This window comes from Macaca mulatta, chromosome 6 (assembly GCF_049350105.2).
Source record: "Macaca mulatta isolate MMU2019108-1 chromosome 6, T2T-MMU8v2.0, whole genome shotgun sequence".
Lineage (NCBI taxonomy): Eukaryota > Metazoa > Chordata > Mammalia > Primates > Cercopithecidae > Macaca > Macaca mulatta.
Window position 1 is genome coordinate 63,623,080 of NC_133411.1, and position 10,686 is coordinate 63,633,765.

The window sequence follows — 10,686 nt, forward strand, 5'->3', positions numbered from 1 at the left end:
CTTCGACTTGCCAGTATGTGCTTATGCTCACTGTTGGCTTTAGATTCCCCGTTCCACACCAAAGCGCGAACCTAGTACCTCCAGCATGAAACAATCCAGAAGGGAGTCGCCTATGTCCTGGGGCCCTGGCCGGGAGAACGCCGCAGGGCGGGTGGGCTGGTGGCTGGCTGTGTGCGAAGAGCCGCGTCGAAGCTGCTTCCGCCCGCGCGTCCCGAGCTCGTGGAGGCGGGCTCCCACGGGCGGCCCTGACGTGGGGGTCCTGACTGTCTCCCAGCCAGCGGCGGGAGGTTGGCCGGGTAGGATGGGGGACTGAGCTGAGAGTCACGGAGCGGTTCCTGCCCCGGGAGCCCGGGCTGGCCACACCCAGGTGAGTGGCACGGTGGGGCGCGGCGCAGCTGCGCTGGCCCCGCGGGTTTTCCTCGGGCTTTCACTTTAGAATAGCAGTTCTGATCTCTTTGGATCACATAAATTATAGAGCCAAGTTTTACATAAAATTGCAGGGGCTTTAACCTTTGACCTCCTTGAAATCCATTAACAGACCCACTCAAAGGAGCCGAGAACTGCACATTGACCCCTGCTCTAGAGACAGATGGTGCCGTGAGGGATTCCATGTCAGAAGGGGACAGGGGAACAGGGATTGGCGTGTGGAGACACTGACGCTGGACATTGAAGTGAGCCAATGAGATTTGTCCCAGTTCTTAGATCTTTACCTAAGTGATCCGTTAATTGTTTTACTCTAATTTGGGGGATGTTTATCAAATCATCAAAGTAGGTTATCTGGAATATATTTTTTTCTGTAGGAGTTGAAAGATTTCTTTTGTCTCCATCAGAGTTTTCTGGATGTAGAGTCTCATATTTCTGTGGGATTCTTTTTTCAGAAACAAAAATCTTTTCCCTCTCCTTCTGAACATAGGAACTTACTATCCCACCATCTTGGATATTTTAACTTGGTTTTAATTTTAGTTTTGGGATGAGGCTTACCATGTGGGAGATTGAAGAATTCTCAACAGAAATCAAAGCACTTTAAAATATTTTTTAAAATTATGGGTAGCAGGAGAAGCTTCTTCTATATAACAAGGTAAGGTTACTCCAACTATTTAATTAGTTGGAGTAGCTTTAACATTGGCTGTATTTGCCGACTTGTGTGGTACCTAGCGTATCAATGACCTGCTTTAGGCTTTGATTTGCTTATGTGTAAAAGGAAGACAGTAACTAGATTTTTTTCCTCCACATCTCCACATGATGAAGTCACACAGTCCATACAGTTACATAAAGTATTTTTAAGAGGCAGCCCTGTATCGGTATCACATTAAGAGGCTCGGTATCATAGCTGAATGCTGGTGCACTTGGATTTTAATGCTCAGGTCTTATTCTGGTATTACATTAACTGCTTTGTCGATTTTAGAGAGTTGATTCTTGAGAAGTCAGTGATCACTTTGCCAACTCTAGTGGTTGAATCTCTATTATGATATAATTTGCCCTTGGGATATCATACAGCAAGAGTGATATTGTTAATTGACCATCTTGGCATCTTATTATATACCTCCTCTAGCAATTGTTTCATCAAGTGTTCCATCACTGGAGATTTATTCATGATAATCCACGTATGCCAATCAGCTAAGAATACTTCCCAATGTGTTCATGCCAGTTAAATGTTGCAGTTACAAGTTCTGGCAATTTCATCTTAACATGTTTGTTCTTCAGCTGAGGTATTTTATTGGGCTAGCAGTCATCTGGGTAGGTGGAAAGCTTGGTTCCAATAATTATTTCAATTTTATAAACAGAATTACTGTTGCTATGATGCCACAAAGAAAACACTATCATTTGGAGTAGAATTTAGAAGGTATACGTGCCAAAATAAGTTCAGTTTATCATAGTGTGGATACTATAAATATGTACTGAGAATAATGCTATCACTTATTTAAATAGTAACAAACCTGTAGTTTTCTCATCTGTGTATGTAATTCACTAGGAAAATGAACTCTACTCTGGTGAAATGACTCAGATTAACCAAAGTTTGAATCCCATTACTAATTGTGTGATCTTAGGAAAGTTAATTTTTTAAATTTGAAATAAAATTTGCCTACAATAAAATGCCCAAATCTTAAGTGTACAGCTTGAATGTTTACCTATGTATGCTCCTTGTAACCATCACTTAAATCAAGATGTGAAACATTTCTATCACCCTGGACAGTTTCCTCTTGCCCCTTTACAGTCAACTTCCTGGCCCAGAGCACTATTTTGATTTTTATCACCATGAATTGGGTTTGCCTGTTCTCGAATGTCATTTACATGGAATCATAGAGTATCTGTCTTTTATATGTGGCTTCTTTTGTTCAATATAATAGCCATGAGATTCATCCATGTTGTTTTGTGTAATAGTTTCTTTTTATTGTGTCATTTGAATAACTACAAATTGTTTTTGTAGTCTCCTATTGACAGGCATTTGGATTGTTTCCAGATCAATGCCTGGATTGAACAAAGCTCCTACAAATATTTTACTACAAGTCTTTTGGTCAACACAAGGACTCATTTTTCTGGGCATATACTTAGGAGTGGAATTGCTGGAACGTAGGGTATAACTTTTTATTAGAAACAGCCAAAGAGTTTTCCAGAATGGTTGTACCATTTACTATAGCCACCAGCATTATAAGAGTGTTCTGTTTGCTCCACATCCTCACCATTACTAAGTGTTACTGCTGTTTTTAATTCTATCCATTTACTGTGGTTTTAATTTATATTTCCCTGATGATTAGTGATGTTAGGCACCTTTTCATATGCTCATTGGCAGTTTCCTTCTTTCTTCACTTGTTTACATGTCTGTCCAGTCACATAAAAGGGGAGGAGAAAAGGTGGTGAAGCGGTGTTGTTTGTCTGGGGTAATGCCTGAGATTCGTTGTCTCATGCCAAGAAAATCAAAGATGCAGCCACACAAGGAGTGGATTTAGGAGCGGAAAGTTTAATAAGCAAAAGAGAAAAGAGAATAGCTCTCTCTTTTACAGAGAGAGAGGGATGCCAGAGTGGGTCTGCTGGTCCCATAGTGAAGTACACAGGATTTTATAGTCTGGCTTGAGGAGGCAGTGTCTGATTTACATAGGGCCCAAAGATTGGTTGAACCAGGTGTGATGTTTATATAGTAATCAAAGAAGCTGGCCACCCCACTCTGATCTTTTATTATGCAAACAGATTTTCTACCTGGCTGGTGCCATGTTGTCTGCTCCTTACTGTACATATGGCTGACAAAGAAAAGGGAAGATGGAGCCGCCATGTTGAACATGCCTAACCTCTGGGTAGCCTTTTCCTATTGTCACAGCTGCCAGCTTTCACCCATGCAAACTTCCAGCTTGCTTCTCCATGTCTGCAGCTCAATTTTACAGGCTGCTTTTTGTTAGAAAAGAAATGATTTGGGGGCTGCTTTTTATTAAAAGGGAAACCTGATCAAGGACTTCCTTACCCTCACTGTCTGCCTAAATAATTTTTTTAACTCCTATATCGTTGGGATCAAAGGATGGGGTACTGTCTTGCTGTTCAGTGGTGATACCAACAGTTGTGAAAATAGTTTATCTTTAGGCTAAATTACAGTCCTTTGGGTTGCTCATTATATCTTTAGGGTGACACTTGCTGCTGTTACAACCCCAAAACTTCAGTGGCTTAACAAAATAGAAGTATGTTTCTTGCTCACCTGACTGTCCAAAAAGGGTATTCCCGGTAGATAGGTGTCGTTCCCAGTAGTTACTTAAGAATCCAGGTTCCTTCCATCCTGTGGCTCTGCAGTCTGGTATGGCTTCCAAGATCTTTATGCTTCTCTTCGTCAAGCCAGAGAAAGGGAAAGAGTTGGGGAGGAGAGAGACAAGGTGGACTTGTGGAACATTTTTATGGGTCAGGCAAAGAAATAAGCATATACATCTCAGATTCCACTGTTAAAAACTTAGTCACATGTAACTGTAAGAGAGACTGGGAAATGCAGCCTTATCTGTGTGCTCAGAAAGCTGGGAATCAGCTAGCAGTTTTTGCCAAAACTGATGAAATGGGTTGTTTGTCCAGGATGGTCTATGGATTTCTGTAGTAAATTGAGTAAATTGAGACTTCTTGATCTTCACATTTCAAGGAATCTGTGTAAACTGCTAGGAGTTCTTAAATAAGACACCTTCCCATTCTCCGCTTTCTGCAGCATGAAGGAGAGTGACCATGGAAATGAAGATAGTGATAACTGAAATCCATTCTGTGGTGGTAGAGAATGCTTGGCTGAAAGCTCTTCTCCATTCATGATGATTTTTAAAATCTAGTATCTGATATTTATAAAATAAATGCAATTTGGAATAATATATTTCATCTTTCATAAATAATCCAGAACTTAGGATTTTAAAACTTTAAAAAAGTGATTAAGTAGTTTTAGTGACTTATTAGAAAATGACTTCTAAGACAGTCCATGGGGAAAAGCAAAGCTGTTTCTTTCACACCTTTTTTTCCACTGGGCTACTAATATACTCCTATATTTGAGTTGCCAAGTCATTATACTGTTCTTTTGTATTAAAATCCTCTACCTATGAGAAATTACTGTAAACCATTTAAACCTTGGGTCAGCAATCTTTTTAGCTCTTAAGAGTTCAGTACACATCATTGTTAGAGGAAGGAGAAGAAGAAGAAGGTAAAAGGGGAACAGAAAGAAAATGATCATGAGTTGAGGTGCAGTAGAGCTTCTCCAATTCTTATGTCTTGTAATAAAGTGGCCTTGTGTTGTCTAAGCTTTTCTTGGGCAAATTGTTACTCTAGAGCTGTCCTGTAAAAATATAATGTGAGCCATATATGTAGTCGATATATCCCAAATACTGTCATTTCAACATGTAGTCAATGTAATGATTATTGAGGTGTTTTACATTTATGTACTAAATCTTTGAAATCTAGTACATATTTTGCCTACACTTACATCTCAATTTGGATGCTAAGTTATCATTGGAAATATTTGATCTGTATTTAGAGTGTATGAAATGTGTAGTTACAGAGTAGATTCACACACCCCAGTTGTCCAGACATACTTGAAAGTTTTCCAACTGCTGACTCAAGTCTCAGTTTTTAAATTTAAATTTAGATTAAGAAACATTAAATAAAATTAAAATTCAATTTCTTATTGCACTAGCCATGTTTCAAGTGCTTAATAGCCACATGGGGCTAGTGGCTACCACATTGACACTACAACTCTAGAGTCTAGATTGAGTTTAGACTGTAAGCTCTAGGAAGGCAGGGACTTCTACCTGGCATTGAGAAAGTGCTCAAAAAATGTTTGTGAATTGAAAATATTTACGTAGTTTTAAAATGTCTAAAATAGAATTGAAAGTGGTGCTTAATAAATAAGCTAATTTAATTGGATAGCTGGAGGGAAGCCAGACTTCCAAAGTTAAACCTTTATTTCAAAAACTTATTCCTGATAAACATGCAAAGTACAGATACTTAGATCAGAACGGCTATACCTTTTTTTGGAGAATGCCTCTTTCTAGCCCAATGGCTGGCAATTCTGGTCAAATTGCATGTTAATTGCCACATAATGGTTAGCTAACCAATCGTGGAGGAAAATTTTAAGCTGTCGTTTCTGTAATCCATTGGTTTGCATTTGGGCATTATAAAGTAAACATGAATGTAGTCAAAACAATTAAGGTTGAAATTTTGAAAATAATTATGCCCCATTCCATATTCCATGTCACTCTGCAGAGGAAACAATTTTATTGTTATAGGGGCATGCACATCTAATTTTGAAAATATAACTTGCAAAATATCCTAAGTGTGAAAAAATCACTCTATTCTTTGAGAATGGGATTCTTCTGCCCTAAAGGCCAGATGTCTTTTGTACTACCCAAATTTTACTAGTTCAATGCTTTACTCAAGTCGACCTTCTTTCACAAAGCTTTCCTTGATTACTATAGTTCACATTGATCCCTCCCTTCCCTGAATTTCTTTCTCACTCATGGTAAGAACCAAATATTTTGTCATCCAAATACTATGTATCTACAATGCTGTGAATTGTTTCCCATTTGAGTATTGAGTTTCATCACATCTAGCACATCCAACTCAGTGATTGATAAGTGGCAGTTGCTCAACATTTGCTTGAGTACACAGAAAACAAGAACACCATAGAAATCCTGGGTAATAAACATAAGAACCTCTGACTGTTCCATGCTTTGTGCTCAGATTGCTTTACTGCATTCTCTTGTCTTGAGTAGTGTCAGGAGCGTGGCTCAACTGGAGAGAGTGAGTGCTGAACTGCCAGGTGTTGTTGGAATACTGGATTAAAGGACAATCAAAATGAAAGTGACAGTCCAGCTTTTCATCAGTTATTGCAATAGTATAAACAAGAGTCTAAACCAGAGAAAGCACCTGCTGCATTCCATTCCTCTTGCAGTCCCCATGGAATGGCCCACTAGTTGAAAGTCAAGTAGACCAGCACAGAGAGAGGAGTCGTGTCACTGTCTGAGAGCTCCAAACAAAAGGCTTGGGCAGTTTTATAGGCCCAAGGCCTAGCAGGAGGCAGAGGGAAGGGTTAGGAGTGCAAAAGTACTAAGCAGTGAGTCAGGGGGGAGCAAATGGTCTTTGAGTTTTCCCGATAAGGATACCTCTAAATGGAGGCAGCTTAGCCAGGAATGCAGTTACTTGTAAGGTCATGGTGGGCCAGGGGACTGTAACGACTTCCAGAGACTGCAGTGCACTGGCAGTGGAGAGAGCAACTTTCACCTGTGAGGCCTGTCAGATAAAGTGTTTGTAATTGACTATGATCAGGCCCGCAAAATCACACAGGTTTTTTGCTTTTTTTTTTTTTTTTTTTTTTTTTTGCCAGGAACTGGACTCCTCAAGTAGGAAATCACTTCTACTGTCAAGGCCCAAAACTACTCTCATCTATTCTAGGAGGCACATTTTCTCACATTTTAACACCTCTGAAAGCAGGATGCATTTTACAATTGATGTCCTACAATTGTAGTGTCAGGTAACAGTTTATGATCTAGTTCTATGAAAAGCTTCTTTTGACACTTGTATAAAGTCAAGGAAGCACCAGCATCAAAAAGTCTTACAGAATACTGATGAGATACAGTATTCTTTTACATCATAAACAGTGTTTACATCACATCTAGAGTTTGGCAGTTTATGTCTTTGGCATCTCCATTTTAGGCCTTCCTAACATGTTCCAGTGAGCTTCCCAAGACTATGTAAATTCTTTCTCTGCCAGCTGAGAAGAATCTAGTTTCTTTTCTATTTTTCTTTGACCAAAGGCCCTTGTTCTGTAAAGGTCAACATAGTCTTAAAAAAAACCTATCAGATCATATATCCTTTTTTTCCCTTACTGATGCTTACCTTTTCCAGGGATTGTTGGAATCTTAAATCATGCCAAGCCTTTCTGGGAATGGCTTGAAGAATTTCGAGAAATAAGTGACATGACTAAAAATGAAATTTCACTCATTTGGCTAGCTGATGGGTCTAAAGTGGAAGGAGTTGGGAAGACACTTCACACATGCAATGGGTCATTTCACTTGACTTTGTTGGGACTGCTGTGAACTGTCATAAACTCTGCCAGGGCAGAACAAATGAATTAAACTGTGGAATGTTCTGTGGACTTCAGCATCCAATTGAAACCATTTTCCCCAAATCCAACTGTTAAACCTGTCTAGGATTAAGGACTGGGGATGAGATTCTGATGACCTTCCAGTGGTGAACATCTGCACTGTTATTTGTCTTTAACGCAATTTGGGAAGCAAATTCAAATGGTAGATAGGACTAGGGAACCAAAGGATCCTCAGGGACCACGTAAAACATGTGGCAAGCAAAAGTCTTTTTACAGAAAAAAGATTTGGAGACAAAATTTTGGGATAGTGGTCCTGCCAACCCTGTCTGCCAATGACTGAACAAAAGGCTCAGGCACTGGACTCCCTGAAATGGACTCTACCTTCCTTCTTTTGTGTGACCCTGTTTACCTTTTCCATATATTTCTCCCTTCTAACACTCTCCTTAGCCCTGAGTTATTCTGATGTCCCCCCCTGCTCAAGAACAACTGGCTAGACTTTAGATATAGACAGCATGTTTAGATAGATGTATAGTAACACCTTCTGTTCATTTTCTGCCTTCCTGAAATTTGTTTTAGTTACCCATCGCTGCATAATAAATTACCCCAAAGCCAAGTGGCAGAAAACTACATGTATTATCTCACCCTTTCTGTGCATTAGGAGCCTGGGCATGGCTTAGCTGGGTGCTCTGGTTCTGGATCTCTCACAGGATACAATCAAGGTGTCGGCTAGGATGCAGCCATCTCAGGGCTTAACTGGGAAAGGATCTGCTTCCAAGCTCACTTGGGGTTGTTGTCATGGTTCCGTTCCTTTGGGTTGTTGGACTAAAGGTCTCAGTTTCTTATGAGCTGTTGACCAAGGGCTGCCCTGATTTCCTTACTATAAGTGCCTCTCCCTAGTGCAGTTTACAGCAAGATAGCTGACTTCAGCAGAGCAGGCGAGTGAGAGGGCTGGAGGGAGGATGAGAAAGACAGAAGTTCCAGTCTCCTAACCTGATCTCAGAAGTGACATTCCGTTACTTTTGCTGTACTCTGTTAGAAGTGACTCACTCACTAGTTTCAAACTACACTCAAGAGAGCATTATATAAGAGTGCGAACTGGGAGACATTTTAGAAGCTTTCTACCACAGAATGCAAATTATTGCGTGAGTGATGTACCATTTAGAACAAGGGTATGGGTGTGAATCCTATTCCACGTCTTGAATGTAATAATGTCACAGTGTTAAAAATTCAACTTGAATCTGACAGTCCCCCATCCTACTGGAATAGCTGGAAGTTTGATCACAGTCATTAGTGGGGAACCCCTCACCTTGTCACACACATTCATGCTTGTGCTGAGGTCCCAGGGTCATGAGCACCACCAAAGCCCTGGGGAAACTCCTCAGTTATCAACTGCATGTCCACACTGCTTACTTCTAAGTTAGTTGTGGTGCTCTCAGCCTCCACAGGCAGTGCTTTTGGGGTCAGTAGCCTTGCTGCTGCTGTGCCGTCCTGGGGCAGGGAGTCTTTGTCAAGGCTGAGAGCTCCTGTTCCCAAGACCTGGCCACCCTCAGTGTACCCTGTAGACACCCTCTTTGGAGCATGACTACTGAGAGGAACACAGGCCACCAAACTATATGTGTACGTGATCTGGCTTTTGTTGTTAGTGTGGAAGTGACATATATTCTCTTGCAGTTTTCTACATTCTAAGCCAAAGTCTGAATTCAACGTTCTATGACCTAGAATAAGCAAGACATTTTCCACAAATACAACTATAAGTAATCTTCAAGGTAAAGGCTGTATTACAAAAGCGGAACACAAAACGTCCTCATTGTAGTTAATGTAGAGTCTTATAAAATTGTTTCTCACAAAACAGCAACAACAACAATACACACACACACACACACACATAATGATAACAAAATGAAGAGTACACATAATCTTCCAAGAAAGAAAGCTTCATCCCAACTTGGTTAATGGGATGTTTATATTCTTAATGTCTTCAGGATACCTTCTGTGTGCATACATACCTTTTTTTTTGTTTTTTTAGTTTATCCATATAGCAAGATGCAAGGGCCATCTGTGTCAACTGTCTTTTGATTTTTTCAAAATTCTTTGATAAATTGTAAGTCCTGTGCTCTCTGGCTTTAGCTCTACTTGGCCAAGGCTGATTTGCATTCATGGACTATAATAAGCACACCAATAATAGTGCAGGCTGTGTTTGGATCCGGTGGTTCCATATCACTTAGACCTAGACCTTGATTTATTTTTATCTGCTCCTTTGGACTCTTAGAATAAATACAGAGTGCATGTATGTTTCAAATCAGCTCTCATGTTCCACCTTATGACGGGCTCTACTTTGTAACAAATTAAGTCACTCTTCCCTTTTGCCTTACATATTCTGCAGACTTCCAAGGAATGAAGGAAAAGATTGCAGTTACCTGGGGCCGGGCGCGGTGGCTCACGCCTGTAATCCCAGCACTTTGGGAGGCTGAGGTGGGCAGATCACAAGGTCAGGAGATCGAGACCATTCTGGCCAACATGGTGAAACCCTGTCTCTACTAAAAATACAAAAAATTAGCCGAGTGTAGTGACGGGCGCCGATAGTCCCAGCTACTAGGAAGGCAGAGGCAGGAGAATGGCATGAACCCAGGAGGCAGAGCTTGCAGTGAGCCCAGATTATGCCACTTCCCTCCAGCCTGGGTGACAGAGTGAGACTCTGTCTCCAAAAAAAAAAAAAAAAAAAATTGCAGTTACCAGTGTGGGATTGATATGGTTTGGGTCTGTGTCCCCACCCAAATCTCATCTCGAATTGTAATCCCCACATGTTGGAGGAGGGGCCTGGCGGGAGATGATTCGAACATTTTGGGTGGGGGAGGCAGATTTCTCCCCTGCTGTTCTCATGATAGTGAGTGAGTTCTCATGAGAGCTGATGGTTTTAAAGTGTGGCACTTCCCCGCCTCCCTCTAGCACACTCTCTTCTACTGCCATATAACATGTGCCTTGCTTCTCCTTCGCCTTCCACTATGATTATAAGTTTCCTGAGGCCTCCCCAGCCATGTGGAACTGTGAGTCAATTCTTTTCTTTATAGATTACCCACTTTCAGGTTGTATCTTATAGCAATATGAAAACAGACCAATACAGAGATGTATCCCTTGTCCCA